Source organism: Oryzias melastigma, linkage group LG14, assembly GCF_002922805.2.
Source record: "Oryzias melastigma strain HK-1 linkage group LG14, ASM292280v2, whole genome shotgun sequence".
Classification (NCBI taxonomy): Eukaryota; Metazoa; Chordata; class Actinopteri; order Beloniformes; family Adrianichthyidae; genus Oryzias; species Oryzias melastigma.
In genome coordinates, this window is record NC_050525.1 from 6,292,320 (window position 1) to 6,298,701 (window position 6,382).

Sequence of the window (6,382 nt, forward strand, 5' to 3'; positions counted from 1 at the left end):
GTAACCTAAAGTTTTTCTACATTCTTTTAGGATTCTTCAGCTGAAAATTTGAGCAAGTCAGCTTCCTCCCATATTGATCAGCCGAGCACATCCATTCAGGTAAATGCATCTGATATTATTGAAGGCAGTTCAACTTTTGAGATTTTGGATTGAATTATTTTTTTTTTCTTGTCAGTGAGGTTCAATGTTGAAATGTGCTCATACTGTGACAATAAACCTAACATAATTGCTTTTTTTTTCTGTATATCCAGGAGAGTAGGTCTGACTCCAGGGGATATCCTGGATGGGAGGCTGTCGACACATTGGCTTCTTATTTAGTGGGTCTCAATCGATCGATCACCGCTCTGTCTAACAGAGAAATAGAGATCGTTCGACTGAGTTCTGCATTACATTTGATGGACCAAAGCCCAACAAAATACTCCAAAAAAATCAAAGAAGTCCACCCTGCCAGGCCCACGGAGAGCCTCCAGGAAGCGTAGCGGCTCTGCACCTGGACAGCAAGCAGCTGAAAGGTACTTAAGCTTAAAACATTGATTTGTGCATTTTTTCTAATATATCTCAAGTAGAGTTGGGCAATTAATCAATTAATTCTAATTCTAATTACTTTCTATAAAAATCACTTCCAGGCTGTTCATGACGCACGGCCAGGCTGCCCACCGTCCAGACGCGAACAGGCTGTCGGAGTGTGTGGCACTGAGGCTTTTTAAAGAATTCAAAGAGGCCAGGAACAGACCTAAAGATGTCAAAGGGAAGACCTTTGGCATTCCTCCGTCTATTGTTCAGGCTTACAGCCACATCAAGCAGCTTCTCGAGGACTGCAAAGAGGTAACAGATCAGACAAACCTGATTCTGGTGCCCATTAACAACACTACAGTTTCCTCCTGGTGAGTTGCTTATTTAATCATTTACATACTAAACAAATTAAGTTCCTTTGTTGAATTGATTCATAATTATTGATCAAATTTTATGGTTTGAAACAGGCTGCACAACCGGCAGAAAAGAGCAGACCGGGACACACTGCTTCAGGGAGTGCAGCTTCCCCAGCAAGTACAGGTGGCAAGTGATAATCTTCTGGAGGTGAACCCCTCCCATCAGCACCAGTGCAGCATCATCACGCCACCATGGAGTTCAATGACCCTCCAGACCGGGAAGGAGAAGCTGTGATCCGAAGACGTCAATGTCCTCGGACTGTGACTTCTGCCACACAGCTGGAAGCAGCACAACCCACCTCCAAGTTCCACAGACATTTTTGTTCCCGGGCCCAACTGGCTGGCTAACTTACTCCCCAGCAGTGCCGGGATCATATCCACCCTATCAGGCCCCCATGCCTCCTATGCCATTTTTCTTGCCCCCCTTCCAAGCTAGTCAAACCCCAACTCCACCCGGTCAAAGCATGTGTTCGGTCACAAACTTTGCCTCCATTCAAGCCTGCAGAAACTTCAGGAGCTTTCCAGAGTCACCAGAATGACTGGAGACACAGAAAAGCAGCAGCTGAAGACCAAGAACGAGAGGCAAGAGGGGAACCCCCAAAAAAGCGCAACACTAGAAACTCTTATCAATATGAGTGTAAAGAGTGTGGTTAGCCCAAAAATAAAACAGGCCATACACAGATCGAAGGAAACTGGTACTGTCCAGCATCTGGACAAACAGGATGAATGGAAAGCTTCTGTTAAAAAAAGAATCCTATTGGGCAGTGATATTTTAAAGAAGTGTCAAAAGTTGTTGTAAAAAGTTATTGACATGTTCAATAAAAATGTTTGATTTGTCAGTAAACTGATAATGTTTTTGTGTGTGTAATAAACCAAGTCTAGCCTTGATTTGAGGTAAATTAACAAAATTTGTGAATTTTTTTCTTTTCCCCCCCTCTTTTCCTCCATGCGCAGCAGTCCCTTTAGCCCTGCTTTTGGCCAAGTGGTTAAGGCGTTGGACTTGGAATCCAATGGGGTTTCCCCGCGCAGGTTCAAACCCTGCTCGCAGCGAACTATTCTTTAACAAGTTTGGACAGCTTATGATAATTATGCATCTTATTTATGTAGCGCTTTTAAAAGCTTCGCAAAGATGCTTAATCTGTTCTAGCCTCTCCTAACAAATCATGACCATTTCATAACCAGGCCCTAACAATCCATAACACATGAAAAATCATGGTTACATGGCGAAAAACTTCCTAGAGTACAGTAATGACCCAAACAATACACTCGAACACATAATAACCCTTTATTGCTTTAGTTGTGCTTACCACCATTAGACAGTGTATTTCAGTCTTTACGCCTTTTTTGTTTGCAAACCTTGTGGATTATGGAACTATTGGATATTAGCACAAAGTTTCCCTCCAATTCTTCATGCTCAATTCCTCAGGTTCTTGATTCCTCCATATAATCAGTCTGTTTGTACACTTGACGTCTTTGGGAAAAGGATAGGTTGTACTTGTGGATATCATGAGGATAGATCAAGCACCGCCAGTTCTGTGCCGCATAAAGCGCCAGCTCCAAATGGGACTGATGAAACCATGCCCATGTGTGGATTTCGCTGAACATTTGTCTGATTTATTTATTTTTGTCCATGTACAAGAGCACCATGGGGTTAAAGTTTGAGCAACAGTATGACTGCTGGAACACATTGAGACTCAACATGCTGCTCAAGCACACCTGAAGCCAGGTGCAGATCTAAATCTAACTGATTCTGTTCTGACTCGTGCAGCTGCACAAACAGTGTCCAGGAAACCACAAGAACAACCCCATATTATCCAAGGTTCAACAGGCACCACCTCTACCACCTGTTTCCAAAGTCCCATCTTTGGGATCTCAGGCACAGGAAGCATCCCATGTTACATAGCATCTTGTAGTAAACTGGGCGAACTTTTTTCCAAAACAGTTTGCAGAAGTTATACAGCCACATGATCAGGAGTGGATTGTGCAGTGCTTGTATAACAGCAACATAAAACTCATGCAAAATATTTCCAAGAATTGTTTTTATCCACCATATAAACTCACTAGCTCACCGCCCAATCTCCACAGCTATTTTAGACAGGTTTCTTTGGGCTCCAATGAGAATGTGGGTTATTCCTTTAAAATGCATAGAGTGCAATGCTCCATTCTGGAATATACACCAAAGTAAGAGGGGTAATTGACTTGACAGCAAGTACCATTTGATTGAAGGAGACTATCCATGCTGCAGCATATGCATGATCCCTGTCTGTCCCTGGAGAGTTGAAATTCTGAATTGTTGGATCCCTCACACAGAAACAAATCTACATTTGTGCCAACAACACACCCTCTTACTGGGCTGATGTCATGCACCAGTACGCCCAGGGGAAGTACAGGTTCTCCACAGGGAAGAAGCCTGGATCCCAGAGATGGAAGGCTGCCATGCAACGAATCGATGCCTGCCCCTTGACTCCTCATTTTAATCAGTCAGTTTGTAAAGTTGACATCTTTGGGGAAAAATACTGCAAATGTGGGTATCATAAGGTGAGTAAAACTTGATCTATATGATTTGCTATATAAATCATGAGTTTATTATGTAACCCCTTTTTTTTAGCACAGAATGCAATGTTTTATTACATTTTGTTTATTTATTTTTTTTATTAAGTTGTAGCATTTGATTACCAGTTAAGTAATCAAAGTTATTTGAGTGTATTGTAGAGTATTTATTTCCCCTCTCAGTCAGCTGAGCAGTCATGTCTGAGAATCAGCCAGGCCAATCCAGCAGCAGAGGCAAGTTTCCAGAGACAGCTACAATGGGAACTTCAGAGAGATCTGCTAAACCAGTCTCTCAGAGCAGAGCAGCAGTCTATCCAGCACCTGCTCCTCAGACCTCTTCAGCAGCAGATCCAGCTAAAGATCAAGCTTCCTTCATTCAGTTCTGTGCCGCGTAGAGCGCCACATCTGGATGGGACTGATGAGTTAGAAGCCACCCCTTGCTCTTTGTGCAGCAATGAGGTCAAGTGTGCAGATTTCAGTCGACATTTGTCAGATTTTCATGCACAAGAGCAGTGTGAGCAGTGTGGGGTTAAAGTTTGGGGAACAGTGGGACTGCTGGAACACATTGAGAATCAACAAGCTGCACAAGTACACCTGAAGCCAGGTCCAGATAAAAATCTCACTGAATCTGTTCTGACTCGTCCAGCTGCACAAACACAGTGTCCAAGGATCCACAACCCCCGGCATCCAAGGCTCAACGGGCACCACCTCCACCTCTACCGCCAGTTTCCCAGGCACAGGCAACGCCCAGAATTACATTTCAGCATCCTGTGGCAAGGGTGGAGTGGGTAATCGGGAGGATTCCTGGTGGGCCGCTTCATTCATGGGCCGGTCAGTCGCCGTCATGGAAAAAATATTCGGAAACATGATCACGGTAGAAAATGAATGAATCTTTGTAGCAGTGTTCGTCCGTCCTTTTTGGAGAAGGCACCATCAGTTTTGGAGCTACAATTTAACATAAACACCCCTTTTAAATTCTCACAGTTGGTTGAGTCCACCAGAGTGCGCTTTACCAACATGTCTGGGCCGGACCATTGACGTGAATAAAGTTCTATTTAGACCAGGGGTCTCAAACTCAATTCAGCCGGGGGCTGATGGAGGCAGAGTCTAGGTGAGGCTGGGCCGCATCAGGATTTTCACAAGAAAAGCACTGATAAAACATTCCAGTGTTCTCAGATATCTTTATTTTTAACACACAATAATGAATAAATAATGAATGTGGTGTATAGATCTTTGTGTGTGTTGATTTATATATATATATAAAAAAGGGCATGTCCGTTTATGAAATAGTTTATATTAAAGATTAAACTTAAGATGTATTGCTAGGGGGTAGGATTAAAAAAAGTTTTTTAAACTTCTTCCTACTCCATTTCAAACTACATAATAGAGGTGTAATGTATTTATTTATAATTTATATAGAATTTTCTGTTGTTGTTTTCTTGTTTTTTTTACCAAGTAGCCTACTATGTATGTGTTGTTCAAAATAAAAAGGACTAACTAATAAAATAAATATTGTAAAAGATGAATAAAAAAACAAATAAATTAGTAATAAATAAATAAAATAATAATAAAGACCATACAGCAGATACATATTACTGAAGAAACCACATATTGACTGACTGACTAGAGAAAACTAATTATCTGTAATCAGTTTCAAATATCTGTATTAACAGATCCTCCTCCAGAGAGAGAGAATCCCCGGTACCGAGAAAATCTTTGAAGGATTTAATTTTTTGCAGATTATTTTAGAACTCCTCACAGTAAATAAATCTGATCTATGTGTCTTCCATTCATTGGAGGTGTGGGGTGCTCGCGCGCGCCGGCTGCATCAGCGCACATTCGGGGGGGGGGGGGCTGCTTTCCATGGGGATTCTATGCAAACGCGCGTAGCAGATTATTGGACTTCTACTCGCGTTTACATGGACTGGAATGCGCGCTGACACAGCCGTTGTGTGAACCTTAAGATTCATAGACACGCGCGCAGCTGCGAGCCAAGCTCAGGATCACATGTTTGACAGGTGGGAGCAGCGGATGCCGTGCGGTGAAAGAGGGCGGGCTACAGGTTTGAGGCTCAGAGCTCGTGGAGTTCTGGTTTAATAGGAACAGTCAGCACGTCAAAAAACGTATTCCTCGACATCATATGTGTATTCATTCTAAGAGAGACATCCACAGACGGAGCTGGTAGCTTCTCCTACACACGGCACGGCGACAGAAACACATTTTTGATGAGCTGCAAGCAGCAAATTCCCCGCGCGGGGCACGAGAATTTATAACAAGAATCGCGTTTGGTGCTTCATGGCTCCTCCTCCGCCCAGCTGATTAGAGGAATGAATGAATGAGGAGGTACTGGACAGCCCGCCGATGTCCCGCCTCCAGAGCCATATACCTCACTGTGATTGGTTTGTTCAGCTCTGCACACAACAACTGTCATTTATATCAACCTTGCGGGCCGCACTAACAGCAATCTTTCATATGAAGGCGCGGGCCGCAAGTTATCATCCCGCGGGCCGCAGATGGCCCGCGGGCCGTGAGTTTGAGACCCCTGATGGGCCGGACAGAGAAGCGGCCGCGGTGTAAAGACGGATGATTAGTGAGTAAAAATGTTTAGGAAGCGATAGTAGTTATAGGAACGAGAGGTACGAGCGGCTAAATGCCTAAAAACATAGTGGCGCGAGTTCAGTCACTTTCTCAGCTGCTTCTCCGTAGTGGTGAGGGGCGGGGCTCCTCGTGCACACTCTCCACCTTCTCCACAGATGAGAACACGCGGGAGGCAGAGTGGCCGCGAGCGAAAAGGTCCGAGCTGTGTCTGTATTTTTCTAAAGTAGACGCAGACAGCGATCTGTTTTTAATGTAACATAACATGGATTGTGAGTGCGGTAACAGCCGTAACCTGTCCAAACACC

The 6,382-nt window shown here is 43.8% G+C and overlaps 1 non-coding gene across 1 annotated transcript; it reads left to right on the forward strand.

Annotated features, from left to right (window-relative positions):
• Nucleotides 1-1,899: 1,899 nt before the first annotated feature.
• Nucleotides 1,900-1,979, forward strand: trnap-ugg. Its single transcript has one exon. It is a non-coding gene; the product is annotated as a tRNA-Pro (tRNA).
• The last annotated feature ends 4,403 nt before the right edge of the window (nucleotides 1,980-6,382 follow it).